The following is a 17,868-nucleotide window of genomic DNA, read 5'->3' as shown; positions in this document are numbered from 1 at the left end:
GGGTGAAGGGGGCTTTCCCGGCATGTAACAAATAGGGAGTCAGGTGCCTTCCTTGAATCCGGGGCAGTGGACCGGGCCTCCTTGCTTCCCTGTGCCCCGCCCCGCCGGAGCCTGCTGGGCGCCGGCACCTGCTGCCAGCCCTTCGCGCCTCTCACACGGGACGGCTCCCAACAAAATCTGGTTGCTACCTAATGGCGGGGAAATTATTTTTTTTAAAAAAAACCAAAAGGCAGGGGGGCACTGTCCTGCCCTTCCCACCCCCCCACCCCCCCAAAAAAAAAGCAACAAAAAACCCCCAGCAACCACCTCCAGCAAAGCCAAAGCTGGGGTGAAATACCCCGAGGAGCAGCGGTTCGGTGACAGCCGTCCTTCGTTTGAGGACGGAGTTCGGGCAACTCGGTCCCCCGCCGAGCGCGGGAAGCCTGTGCCTGCTGGTGCTGGGGGGGCGCTGGGCCTCCCGGCCGGGCACCTGCGCCGGTGCCGCCGCTCGGGGCAGCGCTTACCTCCCAACGCGTGTGCTACGGGTGCGGAGCCGGTATCCCGTGCTGCCAGCTGGCCTAACCCGTGCCCCCCGGGGAGAGACATGCGTGGCTCGGAGAGGAGGAAGGCGGCGGTGGGCATGGCGGATGGGAGGCGGCGAGCAGGGAAGGGAGGCCGAGGGGACCGCGGAAGGGCACCGGCGCCCCCGCATCTGCCAGGACCCGGCGCGCGGCGGCGGCGGCTCGGCAGGGACGGGCGGGGGCTGCCGGCCGCGCGGGGCGGCGAGCGACGCGCGCGCGCAGAGGCGCGGGGGGGGGGGGGCGACGGGACACGGGACCGGGAGCGAGCGGGGCGGGGCCGCGCCGCCACCCACCACCTTCCGCGGCGGGCGGGGGCTCCGCAGAGGTCCTGCCGGTTTTTCTGGCCCTGCCCGTGAATAGCAGCAGCGCCAGGGTGAGTCACCGTTTGGAAATGGAGTGGGCGGGTGTGCGCGCAGGAGGATGAGTGATGTCAGGGAGCTCCGCGGCGCTGGCGGCGGGCATGAGGCTGGCGGTAAACACGGCCCCGGCGCCCCCCGCCGCGGAGCCGCCCTCCGGCGGGGCAGCGCCTCCAGCCGCGGCGCTGCTGAGGGAGCGGTGCGGGCGGGAACCCTCCCTGGGAAAGTGTCGCCTCCGCTGACGCCCTCAAAGCCAGTCGGTCCCTTTCGCCAGGAAGGAGAAGAGTCTGAGGCTGGGAGAGGAGCGGATTGCAGGGGAAGGTGGAGACTGTGGCAAACTTTCTAGCTGCTTCTGCGTGCAGCTACCTCAGCGGTGAGAGTGCCTGGCCGCAAGGAACCGCAAAGCCCAAACCTGAGAGCCCCGAGGCTCCAAAAATAAAAAAAAAGACTGCCAGCTGCCTTGGGAGGAGGAACCGCCAGCAGTGCGAGCTTTCGCGTGTGCAGCCGAGCAGGTAAGCTGGGAGCGGCACAGGTGGATGGGCCGCACGCCCGGCGCCGGGGAGCCCCTCCGGCCGAGACCTCCGTGTGCGCTGGGGGGAGCGACCCCGCGCTCGCCGGCTGCTCCGCTTGTTTTACCTGTGAAATCGGCTCGATTTTACTCGTGGAGCGGCCCCTCTGATCGGGGAGGGCACCCTGCTGGTTTGGTGTCTCTTGGGAACGTGTAAGGCGTGGGACACGCTTGGTGGGGCAGCGACATGGTGTGTGCCGGGTGTGGGTGGCCCCACAGACTGGGCTGGGCGGGAGGGGGCTTCAGGGCGCCTGGGTTCGGCTCGGGAAGGTGCCGGGCTCCTGCAGGGACCTTGAGGTGCTGTAAAGGTGCGTTGCCGGAGGGTTCGTGGGGTCTCTTTGTTGCTGTATGTCTGCTCCCTCGACTTCAGCCTTCAACGTCCTGGAGTGCAGCTGAACTGAACTTCTCGACTTGGTGGTGGTAGAGTACGTTTCTGTTAGCGGTGCGTGGTTTCTGACTTAAGTTGAGCTCCGAATACTTGTGAAAAGTAGTTAATGCATGATCTTCTGGCAAGGTAATAAAGTTCCTAGAATACAGTGTAGACGAGCCGTTGTTCAGTTTAATCCATTTCTGATCTTTTGACATGAGTTTTAAGACCTCAGGAGATCAAATATCTATCCTCAAACCAGTTAACAGCTGTTAATTTATACACAGTTAATTATATAGGTGGATGGCTCCATACAGGTGTTAGCATAAACTGAGCAGGTGCACAGTATTTTCTGAGACAGGGGCCTTGCAGGAGGTTTGGCAAGCTTTACTGTAAGTTGCATTTATTAAATGCTTTGCCTCAAAACAAGCCACTTGAAAAATTATATTTTGTGTACTTGCTTATGTCTGTTCATGTGTAAGCTTATGTGCTTATTTGACAGGGCAGACTTTTGGTGACTGTAGCTTTAGATACTTTTTCTCTACGAAACTAGTAACTCTACTCTTTATTTTTAACTGAAATGCTCTAGGGCTTAATTTACTGGAACGTCAATGTGCTTGCTTCCATATTATTTTTTTTTCCCTTTTTGGGTAGGATTTACTTTGCTTTTCAATAAAAACATATAATCCATGCCTTTAGAGAAACACTTACTTTTGTCTGTCAGAAAAATACTCAAGTGTTATCCTGGGTAGTATGCGCACTTGCAAGGGGTATTTAGATAAATCAGTGTGTGTGTGACTTTTACTTGAAAAATGTAAGGTGGTGCAGTAGTATGTAGATATATTTCTGTATTGTCCTTGAGGTGAATTTACACAATGGAGAAAGGAGAACTTGAAGAGAGCAAAGATGGACATTATTTATTTTCTTCCCCTCTACTCTTAGGTTGGCAACCTGAATCTAGAATGACTTTATGTACCCCTAAATTATAAATGGTTGGCATGTTGATGAGCATCTATTCTTCTGGATCATAAAAGCATCTTGTGATCATAATATTGTAAGACACAAGTGAAGTGATAAGGCTTGACAATCTTATTTTCATATACTAGTGTTCTTCTGAATTCAAGACACTGTTCTAAGTAGACATCAGAAGTGTTATATTATGGATGCAGTATTGTGAAAAACTTTATTGATTAAGAAAAGACACCCCTCCTTCTCCCACCTCACTACCTCTGGGAGAGCTGAATAAGAGACTTAATCTGAAATATTTTTCATTCTAAAAACCAGAATTCTTTATTTACATTGGTTTAGTATACAAAATAAAAGTATCAAGACTGGAAAGTAGTGTATTGATTTTTATTTTTTTAAGCATTAAAAAAAAATTAAAAAATTCAAACAAGTGATTGATTTAAAATAGTAGGTTTTTTAAGGACCAGGGAATGTAAAAGAAGGCTTTTGAAGAAATGGCTCATTACTGTTAAGTCGTCTGCTATAGAAATGGGCTTTGAAGATGCAGATATTTGTAACAAAACTCCACACATATTCTGTTGGGATTTTTTTCCTCCCGTAATTTTGATGGGCTGTTGGCCTACAATGTTCTTTGATACTGTTTGTGAGGAGTGGACAATACAGATGCTGTGACAGTTGATTTAGTATGGATATGGTATTGCAGTAGTCTAAGCAGATGCTGGGAAGATTAACGTAACACTAGGTCCACTGTCTTCAGAGATCTCTGTCTGCTGGGAGAATTGTTTGTACCATTGGCACCACTGTCCCCAAAGATGCTGCAGACACTAAGAATGTCGGGCATCCAGGCACCACTGTCCCAGCAGATGCTGAAGACCTTAAGAGCTACTGATGGGAAAGTCTTACGTAACACAGATAGCTCTGTCTTGTCCATTCTGCACCTGTTTAAAAGATATTTCTTAACTATACTGAAATCTGTTACAGTGAGGCTCCAGAACTTTAATAACCACAAGTGTCTCCTATATGAGGACACTTGCTTATGTTACCACAGCTTTTCCCCAGAATAGCTCTTGTGTGGAGATACATGTAATGCAAAGAATGAAGTACTTCTTCCCAATATAGTTGGAAGTCTACTTTATAGCTGTTGATACAAATCTTAATAGGACTAAACTGTATACTAAAATGGCTTTAGGAAAACCTGTTACTTACCCTCTAACTAACATACATGTAGTATCTGTAATACGAGGGGACTGCTCTGCCTTGAGGTTGTGCTTGTGGTTGCAGAATAAAACTTCCTTCCTTACTATGTTAAGTCCCTTTCAAAATATGTAGCGTCAGGCGTGGGTCCTTTTTATTTTTTGTAGTCTGATAGCATTAAAAAAATACTGAATTCTTGTCTGTTGTACAGATGAAGAAATTAAAATAGTTTAACAGAGTATCTGAAGCTGTTGAGTTATTGTAAATAGAATGGTTCTTAATAAAACAGTGTTCAGGTCTAAATATCAGAATAATTCTTGGGCATGATCACTCAGGAAAAACTTCATGGCATTCACACTGATGAGACAGTTTTCTAGTTAAAAAAAAAGCACACATTCAATATTTAACTACTTAATTTTTCTCAGATGTATAACCCTAGAAAAAGAGAAGATCCTGTTCACTTGAAGGTACCTGAACAAAAAAGCAGGTGTCTCGCTTTCACTTACCTTCCCCAGTTCATGTAGGTTGACTTGGAACTGCCATGTTTAAGTTTCAAGGACATCCCACTTACTCTTTAATTTTTGTTTACAAAGTTTATAAACTGTTGCTGGAACTGTGGGGCTTCCAAAAAGTGAGCTTTACTGCCACACAAAGCAGTGCCTTGCTATTCCTGGCTTTTAATTTCTTACTGATCCTTATGTAGTCTTCTGTTTTCTTTTTGTAATATATTCAGATTTCCTTAGGATTCTAGTAAGATTCAGCCTGTGCAGTGCGGTAAGCTTCATACTTAAGTTTTGCACTGAAGTTTTTGTGTGTCTGTGGTTACTGATGCCAAGTAGACTAAGGTTGTACACCTGTTCCTTGAGGAAAAGATGCTGAGCCTCTTGGGGCAGCGCAGAATGTTTTAGTAAGTTGCATCAGCTGAACTTAGGTGACTTAAGTCTTCTGCATCAGTTCAGTTTATGGATGCTTTTGCTTAAGAATGGCTAAATTTAAAATTAATTCAGGATTATTTTTGATTTAGCAGTAATTTGAATCTTAAATGGAGCGTGTGGAGTTGAATTCATTTTCTTAGGTAAGACACAAGCGTATCATGGCTGAAACTGAATAGAAAAGTTTGGAGTACAAATAATGATTTAAAGTATATCTTAATTTACAGTAATGTTACTTTAGTGGTGAAAGAGATGGACATCATCAAAGAAATCAAACAAAGCAAGCAAAATAATAAAAAACCCCAGGAAGCTAAATATATTGAAGCTGTTCATTCTAATCCCCTGTCTGAGAATGTATAGACTGCCTGCAGCAGTTCGTAATCACTGGTTTTCAGAAGCTGCCCAGACAGTTGGTAATGTCCTTGGTGAAATACGATGTTTCAGAGGCAGGTTTACCTGTTACTTGTTGTACTGTGGTATGAACCATGTGAATTTGTATAAGTTTTATTTATTTGGGGTAAAAGTTTTTTGCCTAGCATCTCTGATATCTCAGGCCCAGGTTGGTCTTGCTTCTAATGTGTTCAAAGGCTGAAGTTTTAAGTACTCGTATGGGTTAAGTCATACTAATATGCTTATTTGGTCTTCATCTTTATGCAAGTTCTGATGGCAGTGTTGCTGTGAACTAGCAAAACTGATTGGAGTTTGCATTTGTAGAGTATAACTAATGGGAGGGGTGTTCTGGTTCGGTTTGTTTAATCATAGATCTCTGGTGTTCATGCCTGTAATGGTAGAACTTAAATTTGGTTGGTTGGTTTGTTTTTCTTTTTAAAACCTTGATTAACTGTGAAGTATGTGGGAGTTTGTAACTCCATCAGAGTGCAGGAACTTGTCCAGCCTCAAAGAAGAAGCCTCTGCCAGAGGCTATCTAGAACTTAGATCTTTTAAGACCTAGCTTAAAGCCTTAGCAAAAGGTAATGGTTTTCCTTTATTGAAGTGTTATTACAAATGTTTAGGCAAATGTTACCTCCCCCAACATATCTTTAATAGAACACTTGCATCTGTAAAAGTCCCTTATTAATAAGTCAGCTGCTCTAACTTTTTCCTGTTGAAATATGTTTGTATTTCTTAGTTTTTCCTGGTTTTAGTGCTTTTATTCTGCTTAGCTTCCTAAGATCTTAAACTGTTGTGTGATGACTGCTGGATGACTTCACACAGTTTTAGTTATGTGAAATGTACATAACAGCAACAAAATGTTTACTTGTGCACACACCCAAGTTCCTGCTTATGTTCACTCTAATGCTGGACAGTTGGTTAGTGGAACAGTCCTAAATAAGGAGACTTTGTCTCCTTATTTAGATGACATGATTTGCTAAAGAGAAACAGCACTGGAGAAGGTCATGCCTCATAGTCATTAATTCTGTCTTTCATATGGAGGGCGTGCTATGATCCTGTAGCTTGTTCCTTCTGAGGTGCCATAGTGAACTTGGAACTTAATATGATGACAGCTTGCTGGAGAGTTGAGTGTTATGGGTTTAAACTTCTGTTGGTTGCAGTGACTGTATCCCTAACTATCTAAAATTCATCATCTTGGCATTCTAATACATTTATACAGTAATTACAGCTGATCTGATTTTTATTTTTACTTCCCCCACATCAACCTTGTAAATGGGAAACAGCGCTTGCTGTCTGTACATGTTTTATAACGATGCCAAATACTACTGCCTATGTCTTGGTTTGAGACTGAACACAGACTGTATTAAAGCACACTGTTCCCTTCACTGCCTCAAAAGGACATTTTAAAAACTGGAATGCTCTATCACTGTCTTAACAGTGCTAAAAAGATGCTTAACATAGAATCCTGTCACTTCATCCTCCACTGGTTATTCTGGTTCAAATTTATGTATTACTGTTTCAGTATCAAACTAAAAGCACTTAAACTGAAATTTTGAAGGCAAATATGGTTGGGGTTTTTTTGTTTGTTTAATGCTGAGAGAAATTAATTGATATGGCTGTAGTTTGGATTAGTTCATACTTGCTAGTTCTTACTGGGTTTTCTGGTAACTTATTTCAGGAGCGTGTGGAAACTACTGATGTGTTTCAGCTTAAAAAGTTAACTCTGGTTACTTCTAGTTCCTGTGTATTAGGAGCCTGACAAAACTGCTACCTAATGTTGTGTTTCTTTCTATTTTTGTAACACTGTACTAATTTGTAAGGATGCTCTGTAAGAGTTCTTTACACTGCCATTTTCAGAAGCATGAACTTGTCTTAGTTTGATTTCACGCTGATTTTTATGCCATTTTGGGTGTGTCACTTGACAAGAGTTTGTTCCTGTCTTTTGGCATACCACCTTGATCTTACAGAGGCTCATGAGCACAAAACTTGTCTTAAGTTGGCCTCGTTACTTAAGTAGAGCCATTTGCTCAGTAGCAATTGTTGAAGAAGCGCAGGTGCTCAGCCTACTGTGTTTTCACAGAATTGTTTTGTTTCACTGCATATGTATACTTTGCATGCGGCTATAGGGAGAGATTTTGAATATATATATTTTTTTTAAATGAACAGCTCTATTTGATGTGGAAAATGTTCCAGAAAGCTAAAGGTCATCCTCCAAAATGAAGGTGTGTTTCTTTCCATCCTGTGAGAAAGGATTGAAATGGTTTGAATCCTGTATTGACTATTAATCAATCACTAAATCATGCACTAAAATACAAAACCAACTCTTTTTTTAGTGTTTTTGTTTTCCTAGAAATATATTAATTTCCATGATGGACTGCAGTCTTGAGAGGAAAGGCTGTGGCATCCTGTTTGGCTCTGAAGCAAGAAGTAAAGGCATTCTGAGGTGCCATAGTGAACCTGGAACTTAATATGATGACAGCTTGCTGGAGAGTTGAGTGTTATGGGTTTAAACTTCTGTTGGCTGCAGTGATTGTATCCCTAACTAGCTAAAATTCATCATTTTAGCAGTATTTACCACCATGAAATCGAATACAACATGTGCTGTATAGCTGAATGGCAAGCTCCCTCCACAGAGGATAGCTTTTTTGTGTGTGGTAACCAGGGTCATTAACTTCCTCTATGCACTCTTTAAAAAAAGAAGAAAACAAAAAACCCAAAAAAACCCCAAAAAACCCAACAAACCAAAAAAAACCTGGCTAAGCTATTTTCATGTGCATAAGTATTGTAATAAGTAGTAATTTCTTCTGTGTAGAACTAGTCTATGTAAAGTAGGGTGGCATAATATGTATGTCTGTGGTAAGTCAGTAACTTATACTGACTTTTAAGTTAGATGGATGAAATGCATCTCGGCTGACCAACCATGGGACAAGGCACAATGCCTGTCAAATATCACAGCTAGAGTAGTTGGGCTAAAGAAATTTTCAGCTCTAACAAAAATCTAAATATTTACACTTCTTGCTGTGAAAGTACTTTTCATTGATATGTAGTGTTATTTTTTTAATTCTTTTTTAATTTCTAAAAGTTTGCAGGCAGTTTATACTTTCCTGTGCACACTGCTTTCTAGTCATTGGACAATCTGAACAAAGTAAGTAACTGCCTGGCTTGGTTTTACTCTGCAGGATGAATGTTCCCATAAACCATTTGTTTCTTTTTTTTCTTAATTTGGACTTAGAGAAAGTTTAAAATAAACTCTTAAACATCATAGGGTTTGAACTAAACTCTTCAGCTGTCTTGCATTGGAGGAGCTCAGTACTGAATGGCTGAAGTTAAAATGGAACACAATTCCCCCTCAAAGGCCTGGAAGGCAGAGGAGAGTTGCAGGAAAGCAGGAGCTCTGTTCTATTGTGCTGCATTAAGGGCACACACTAGAACAATGTTCTTTTACCTTACCCGCAACTTTTTTGAGTGTGCATACATGTGCACTTTCTTCCTATTCTCCCTCTGCATCCTGTTGTAGTGAAATTGGACACAAAGCTTTTAGCACTGCAAGCTTTTCTAGAATATGTGTTTAATGCAACACAGTTTAGTCAAAATTTGACTGCAATGCATGTAATATGCAGAAAAGGTTGTTGCTTATCAAAGTCTGTATTGCAATTATAAGGACACTACAATAGGAGTATTGTGTTAAGGCCTCACATAATTTGCTCAAAGAACTACTATCTTGATTGATCTTCCATAACACTTACTATTATCAAAATGCTTATTCTTGTTTTAATTGTTTGTATTCCTTAGCAGGTGTTAAGACTGATATTACATAGCTTATGATTTGGCCACGCATTGCCGAGAATTGAACATGAAAAATCTACTTACACATGCATTTATAGCATTCTGTAGTGTTTTCACATAGCTTTTTTTATATGCATTCTATAGCATTTTCAGTTAGAATCATGTTATAAACCTGTCTCCTGTCATCAAAAGGCTTGTAAACTGCAGGACGCAGAACTTCTGTTGTTGTGTATTTTGTAACAGTGTGATTCAATGGAGTAAAAGATAGTCTTAGTTGACAGAAAATGTATTATTTAGGACGACTTCTTTGTCTTGTTGCTATTATGACTGTTTTAAAACACAGTTTCCACACCTTTCGTCTCCTCTTTTCATGAGTCCTATAGGTTTAGGACAGTTTGTAGACTGAGTTTAAGAGCAAAGGCAGCCTCTGCTTCCTTTTCTTTTTTCCTGCCAGTGCTGTGTCACTTAATAATTCCAGAGATGTGAATTGGCAGTATATGTACATCTAGAAAACCTCTCCACTTTGTTAGTTTAGAATTTCCTGGGCATTTTTTCCGCTTATGAAGTGGCTGCTACTTGTTTCTCTGCTAAATCTCACCATGTTTGACACAAATTCATTATGAGCAAAATGTCAGACTTGGTCCAAGGGAACAAATTGAAATGTTTCACCCAAAGCAAGTCTGTCTGGGGAGTTGAAGACATGTAGACCAGATGTACTCATGAATTGACTGCTACCTTAGCTCAGTGGGAGCTTCTTCCTGAGAAGATCAAGGCATCAAAACTGGTTCATCAGTTATGGCCTGAGAGAAAACCTCTGACTACTGAAGTCAAAAGTTTTAGGAAGGGGGGGGGGGGGGGGGAATAAGTTCCTTCTGTTAGTGTGTTGGTTTTTTTTTAAAAAAAACAACAATCAAAAAAACAAAACCAAACAAAAAAATCCCCAAACCCCAATAACAACAAGAAAACAATCCAAACCCAGAACAACAAAACCCACCCAATACATGGGTAACTTATGATCCGCAATTTTTCTCTATACAGATATGCAAAGGAGATAATTCTATTTAACTGCACGAAGTACAGTTAACATTGACTTGTAATAAGAGTTAAAATGGCATGGCCTAGACTGTTTGCATGAACTAACTCTAATCATTACTGCTGCACTGAGGGGAGTGGAACAGCTTAATGTGGGGTGAGACTTGCTAGTATCCCAGCTGGGCTTCTGCTTCCAGCTAAATAAAAGATGCCCTTCTGGGTGGCAGCTTGTATGGCAAGTCCTGAACAAGCCCTATCTTTGTATCTTGTCTTGATAAAACAGTTCTAAGAAATTGCCTGAGCTGGGGTTAGTGTAGAATGTTTCAGGACATCTTCTTGGGCTGCCCCAGCTGTCGTTAGCATTTTAGCACAACTTGGATATTAGGGTTGTAGCTTAACGTACATGTGGCTTTAGTTTTCTTCCTCATGGGTTTGCATTGGTCTAGAGGGCTTTTGTGTCTCTCCTTTGCAGTTCTGTAATTGCTGCTGTGGAGGTATTTCTTATTACACAGTATCTGTCATGCAAGGCATGGTATCGACATGTTTAATATTGTCCTTGTCTCATGAGAGTGTTATCCTCTGTGCTTATTATACAGCTATGAAACTGAAGTTACCTCTTTCTGAAGTAGTGACTACCCAATTGGCATGGTTGACCTAGATCAAGTCCCTATGAGCATTCGCTTCGTGCCCTTTGCTGTCTCTAGAATACATGTGGTCTTGGGTGCTAGAGGTGATACTGGTACCACAGATGATACTGGATGCACTGGCCTACTCCTGGCAAGACCACACTCTCCTTGAGGAGAGTAGTTAAGCACAGAGGCGTCTGCAAAATGGCCATGTAACAGCAGTTTGTGGAACACCTGATTTTTAGCAGAGGCAGGATTCTGCAGGCCCTTGTGCCAGGCTGTGTTTAGCTAGGTAGGTACCGTCGCAAGTGGCCTGGATTGCTGCAGTGCTATGCTGATGAAGGCTCTTGAAATCCAAGCAACTATTGTGTCTAGCTTTTAAGTTCTGCTCTAAACAGTCATTTTCTTGGACTATGTCAATTTGCCCTAAAGTTATAAGGTCACTTCTAAAGCCAGTACATGAACTGTCCTTGCTGATACATGCAAATCTCTTTTGGCATAATTGATATTTCTGAGGAAGATTTATGCAGGAGCACAGCAAAAATAGCAAAGTGTAATCGGATCTCCTTCTTCACGAGAAGACACCAGTTGGTAGGCTACAATAATTTTTTACTGTGCCCTAATTTTGCAGAGTTCTGTGTTCCCTTCTTTTGAAACTAATTACATTTCCAGTCAACACTTCAGTTCTTACCTTAGACTTTTGTAACTGATCATGTGGAGTTAGTTGACTCACCACATATTTACTGTACAACATGGTTACTTAGCACATTCACAGCATCCCTCATCTTGGCGAGTCTACAGATCAGACTGACTCTACTCTCTTGAACAGTTTTCATTTTTGTTTTGTTGCAGTTCTGGCTGCTACAGTGTGTTTTGAGGGAACACTTAGTAGAATCTGTTTGTCACCTTGTAGTTAGTCTTTCCACATTTCAGCTAGATTGTGATACCTCTTCCTCTTTCCTTTCCTCTCCCAAAGCAGTGTGTATATATAGATGTCTGGTTGAACATGGGATAAGAATGCTATTAAATGCTTATTGAATATTTCTTTATACAATGCTTTCTGTTTAGTAAACCAGTTTTAGAGCTCTAAGACCACACATGGAAATGTGACTGGGAACCAAGAAATATGTTTGGAAATAACGTTTTCCAGATATCCTTTCTAAAACATCTTGTTTGATCACATGTTCTTTTCAGCACCATCCCCACCCACCCCCAGTTTCTCATGGACAGTAAGAAAAATGTTAAACTTGGACATTGGTTCCATCTTGGTTTTTTGCTGCGGAAATAGTATTTTGACTCAAAACTCAGTGTTAGGAGTGTTGCTGTTCAAGTCTTTAAATAAAGAAATGGAAAACAATATTTGGTTGCAGCACACTGTGCAACTGATACAAATGCCATTTAGCAGGCACTTTGACCAGCTTGTATTTCCACTTCATTCATGCTTTAGTTTGAGTGATCATTTACTTTCCTATACTTCTAAAGATAACAGGTTCAGTGATGGCTAGAAGCCTTCCTTGGCCACAACAGGTAGCTTACAGAGTGGAAGCTGCTACCTGAGGTATGTGATACTGTGTATTATAAAAACATTTTATGTAGATGCAGAGTAACCTCAGTACTTTGACACCAGATTTCACCAAATGGTAGGATAAGATCAATGTAACTCTAGTGATTGTGTTACTACTTTCATTTGTACGTTTTTAGTCATGCTGTGTGTGCGTGTACAAGATGTAGATGTTACAAAGCAGTTGTCTAATGCTACAACGAGAGAATCTAATGATGGCTTTTCTAGGAGTGATGCTGTAGATGGTACTTCGCTGTTTTCTTGCAGGAATAGTTTTAATACTGCAATTTTAGCAAATGGGAATTTAGGATAAGCACTAACTTAGTTCTTTAAATCCTTTCTGACTAACTCTGTTCTTTAGATCCTTCTAAAAAGCTTTAAAAAGCAATAAAAGAAACTATTGTGAATGGTAAAAGTCTCTATGCTGAGCCTCATGAGAGGCTTGGCTTAAAAAGATGTTATTGCAGTGGTGTTCAATGCAGAGTTGTTAAAATGCTGGAGGATAGAAAATATTTTTTTTACCAAAGGATGGAGTTTAGCAGGGAATAATGAAGAAAAGTTTGAATTATTTTGGAGATGTTTGGTAAATAATAGCTCTGTGAGAGGAAGTAAAAACACATTAATAGTATCCTTGGCCTCTTCTGACGTGTATGGTGAGGCTCAAATGGAGATAGCAAAATATCTCGGAAAGGTATTACAGAAAGAACTTTGGTGGTATTTATAATTATTTTCTACTGCTGGCCCAGTGTTAGCATCCTCTTGAAACTTTTATTTAACAATAATACCCAGTGTTGTGGGGAGTGTGCCAGGCAGAAGACGAGATAATAATGCTAAGGATGTGTGTGTTCTGTTTGTCAATCTGTGGCAGAAACAAAAATGAGGATGGAAGTGCTGAAGTGCATAATACTTAAATGTGTAGTATTTAAAGCTAGATTCATCTTTCCTAACTAATTAAATAATATAAAAAAGAAACATTTTGTTCTTGTCAGCGTAAGTGGAAAATATTTTCTTCTATTAGTGGAAAACCTGGAGTTTACGGAACACTTGAACAAGTTTAAGGAAGACCATGGGACTACATTGGAAGTTTAGGTTGTGATGACTTTTTTTAACAGTTTTAACTGTGTAGTGCTTAAACTTGATGGGTAGAATTTCAATGGAAACCCCAGTTACATATACAAAACTTGATGTAATTTTGGTTATTGCAAACTGGAAGCTCAAATAATATACTGTGAGACAATTCTGTGCTGTTGTTCTAATCCCAGACGTAAACACCTGTATGGGGTTGATCATGGTAGTTGCTGAAAGGCTTGCTAGTCTTAACTTCTTGATGTTAGAATGAAAATTACCTGGGTTTACATCTGAAAATAGCATGAAAAGCTGAGGGGGGGGGGGGGGGGGGGGAAGGGGTGTGGGGTGGGGAGAAGGAAGCAAATATTCAGTTTGTGAGCTGGATGTAGGTTTGAGTGTCTGAGCCTGTGAACAAACAGCTTGGAAAAGAGGTCTGAATATTGCTATCTCTATTTCACTGGAGGTGTTGGTTTTGATACCAGAGCCTTGTGCTGTTGCTGTTTGGTAGGTGGTGTTATGAACCAGTGGTTGTGGCAAGAAGGTAGAGGGGAAAACAAAAATAGGGAGCAGATCATATTTCATTTGTGTTTACTGTCAACGATAGAGGATGTGTTAAATCTGTATCATCCTTCATAACTAATATTCATGAAGCTTTCCAGGCAGCTGCATCAGAGTTGAGCAAGCTGAAAACAATCTATAAGTTTTTAGGGGGAAGAGAGGAGAAGGTATTCAGTACTTATTTCCTGATTTGTTTGACAGTGTCTAGTGTGCTAGATTTTTAGTGTTGGCACAGAGGGTAAAATATTGATCGGGATACATATACAGGACACGCTAAGGTAAGGGTAGGGGATAGAGATTGGTGTTCCTGAAAAGAGGTTTCTTACTGCTTGAGCCTCTGAACACAGCAAGTGTTGCTCCCATGAAGAGATCTGTAATTTGTCATGTGCCACTCGAACTGAGGGATATGTAAAACTGGCTTATAGGATGATACTGATCAGTTTTAAATATGTCCTTCCTAAGAATTCATGTGGTGTCTTTCTGCTGTCACTAGATGAGGAGTACAGTTAACAGTTGACTTTTTAATGTCATGCCTTGCAAGGACTAATGTCTGCATTAGACTTTTGATAAATGTGATTTATGAGCTATGAACCTCTGTGTATACTTCAGTGCCAAAATAGCTTTTGCTTGAGTTGTGCGGCTTGTGCATGTATTCCTTATTTATTATCTGGTAATGTAAAACACTGTAGATTTACACAATTATTGTCTTTAAACTTGTAGGAGGAAGATTCATATTGCTGCAGAAAATATTGAAGAATGTTCTCATAAATGTGACCTCTTATTTAGGAGATGGCTCTACTGGGTTTTGGGAGTAGTGCAGGGGAAAAATTCTACAGACATTATCTTCTTAATTACTCAAATATTTTTTAGGGTGTATCACTGGTAAACTTACTATAAGTATGTGACTTCCTCTTCTAGTGACCTGATAGCTGATAAGCTGTAGCAGAGTCACTTTAAAGTACACATTAGTCACCCATTCCTCACCGCCCTGTACTGAAAGTGGTGACTAATCTCTGGGTCTGACTTTCCATTATGAAGCGGAACCTTTACCCTTGGTAACTAGCTGGAGGATTGCACCAAACTGTCTATAAAACATTCCTGCCTTCTGTGCCAGCTGCCGCCCCCCCGGCCCCGAGCCAGTAATCTGCAACTTTTGTGTGAGCTAGAAAGGGTGTAGGGCATCAGATGTGCTGCTAGGGTCTTTAACAAACCTTTAAACCTTGCTGTCTCTTTGAAGAACAACCTTGCTCTGGATAGTGGCTCTTCAACAGTGTCTGCAAAGCTGTAGCAGAAAGAAAGCAATTAGCAGTGAGAAGCTAGAGACGCTCAGACAACAAACTACATAAAAGCCTGATCCAGAGGTTTCTTCTGGCACTCTTTCAGAATTATTTTGCCTGATAAGACTGATTTAGTACAGTGACTTCCACTCTTTGTAGAATGTTTATAATAGTCATTTTCTAATGTGGAAAGAGGGGCATAAGCCCAACATTTCTTTGCAATGTTACGAAACATGCAGCGCTACAGCACCTTTTTTGCCTTTATTCTGAAACAGAGCTTAAGTATCAATTTAGGCTGGCAGACTTCTCTGTCCAGATGTGAAATACTGAAACAGGCTCATTTTTGAAAGTATGGATTAAGTAGGAAGAAGGCTTATTTTTAGTCTCATTTTTCTGGAGTTGTTGTTCTGAAGAAGTTGTGAAGGGAGTCTTTAGCCTGTTGGAAAAAGGTCGATATTTCTTTTGGCTCTGTTGAGAAGGCTGTTAGCCATGTGCCTTGGCAGTGAAGGCAGCCAACACTGTCCTGAGCTGTGTTTAATAGGAGCATAGCCAGTATTTATAGGGAAGTGATTATTCTTCTCTGCTCAGTGCTTAGGTTTATCTAGAATACTGTTGTCTGGTTTTGGGTCCTCACTCCAGGAGAAACACAAACTTGGAGGCAAGCCCAGTGGAGCAGCCATCAGGGTAGTCAGCAGGCTGGAGCACAGGCACTGTGAGAGGCTGGGGGAGCTGGGTTGCTTCAGCCTGGAGAAGGCTCAGGGGGAGGTCATCAGGAATGTTAAAGCCAGGCTCTTCACAGGGGTGAGAGGATGAGACACAAGGGCATAATTTCTAATAAATAGTAGAAAAAAAGTAGATTTAGAATAAGCCCCAAACATTCACTGTAAGAACAACCATGCCGTGGAACAGGCTTCCTGGAGAGGTTGTGTGTCTTGAGAGTTGTTAGTGCTCCATCCCGCTGTACCTTTGAGCAACCTAATCTGATGTCATAGCTCATCCTGGCCAGAGGCCCAGGCACCTCTTGAGGTTTCTTCTAACCTGAACTATTCTGTTGGCACTTCTGATTCTACAGATACGACGCTGACCACTCACCAGACCTCTGTTTTAGGAAAGAGTGTTAACCTGTCATAAAACTGTCTCATGTTTATGCCATGTATATGTGGACTATTGCCATAATGAGTTACTCTAGCACTAAAAGGTAAAAAATAACTGCCACTTAACAGATATTGTGACCTTGGGTCCAAAAGATAAGGGTAAATAACTAGGAGGAAAATCTAAACCTGTCAAGGTGTCAGGATATGAAGTGCTTTTAAAAGGAATCAGGCTCTTAGTTACCAAATATGGTCCTTTGGAGCACGAGGACCAAACAGCTGAAGAGTTTGAAGATGCCTTCACGTGATTAAGGCAAACCTACTCAGCAGTGTTCAGAATAAGGGTTCAAAGATTGGTGGGGTTTTTTTCTTGCTTAGGTCATCACTGGGGTCCTGGTGAGTGCTCTTAAGGAAAAAATGTACATGTTTTATTTATAATCTGCATATTTACACGTGTTGGTATGAATATTTTTTGTGCTTTTGGGGACTGACTGTTTCAGAAACATGGCACTGCTGTGATGAACACAATGGATATAAATGCCAGGAAAATGGAAACAAATCTTTCTTACTACTAAGAGATGTGAAGAAACAGAATTCCCCAGAACTGGTAAAACTTGGATTGTACAAATAGATAACAAGTAACCTTGAAGCTTTTCCTGTCTATCTGGGTAGGTGAAGGGATTTAGTCCTTAAGACAGCTTCTGTTGGTACATCAGTAATCCGAAGTAAGAGACTTGCAAAATCCTTCTCAAGAGGTAGAGGGAGTATCTGCTCAATTTCTACTACTGAAAACTACTACAGGGTAAGTAGCTAATGCTTTTTATAAAAGTTGAGACTTATTGCAAGTGACTGTATGATGATAATATCAGTTCTGAGAGCATTTAAATAAAATGGTACCTCTGTAATACAGCTTTTTCTTACTTGCACTTCTTTAGCATCACATGAGCAAGAAATGTGTTGGCAGCCTATTAGAGAATGTAGATAAACTTGTAACTGTTAGATAAACTGCAATCCACTTTGTGCATGTATTTATATATATTGTAAGCATAAACATTGTGCAGCTGAAAGATGGACACAGCTCTGAAAATACATTTACTGTAGCGAAATAGTAGTGATGAGCAAACCTATTAAACTCAGTCGTGTTTCTGCACACCTGAATGTACTTTGCATGGATCTGCAGTTGGGTTCTTTATTGTTTTGTGGGGTTTTTTTTGGTTTTGCTTTTTTTGTTATGTTTTCTCCTTCTCTGGTGGTCTATATGCTGTGAAGCTAAAATATAGCGTGGAAGAAGGAATACTGTAAAAACAAACTGTGGCCTGGAATGCTTTTAAAAAAATGAAAATTAAAAAGAGAAACTCCTAAAAGCCAGGTTTTATTCATTGCTGTCAAGGTAGCAGAGGCTACCCAACTTCTTTTCTAGTTCTTGTCCTATAGATAGTCCTAAAAACGAGACTGAAGAAAATACAAACTAACTAAAAGTTGTTTCCTGCTAACTGTGATGCAGTCAATGATATGATAGTATAACTTCCTTTC

General features: G+C 41.3%; 1 protein-coding gene across 5 annotated transcripts in view; it reads left to right on the top strand.

The window, feature by feature from the left end:
• The first annotated feature begins 825 nt into the window (after nt 1-825).
• SGMS2 (sphingomyelin synthase 2) overlaps nt 826-17,868 on the top strand; it is a 38,235-nt gene continuing 21,192 nt past the window's right edge. The window contains exons 1-2 of one of the 5 annotated variants that reach the window (XM_080374060.1): nt 940-1,428; nt 17,008-17,137. The gene's annotated coding sequence lies outside the window, so the exon portion shown is untranslated. The other 4 variants (XM_080374061.1, XM_080374058.1, XM_080374062.1 and 1 more) reach the window with 4 other exon arrangements.

The sequence above is a fragment of the Falco punctatus genome (assembly GCF_963210335.1).
Source record: "Falco punctatus genome assembly, chromosome: 1".
Lineage (NCBI taxonomy): Eukaryota > Metazoa > Chordata > Aves > Falconiformes > Falconidae > Falco > Falco punctatus.
Note: the sequence above shows the minus strand (reverse complement) of the source record. Positions and strands in the feature narration are given on the sequence as shown.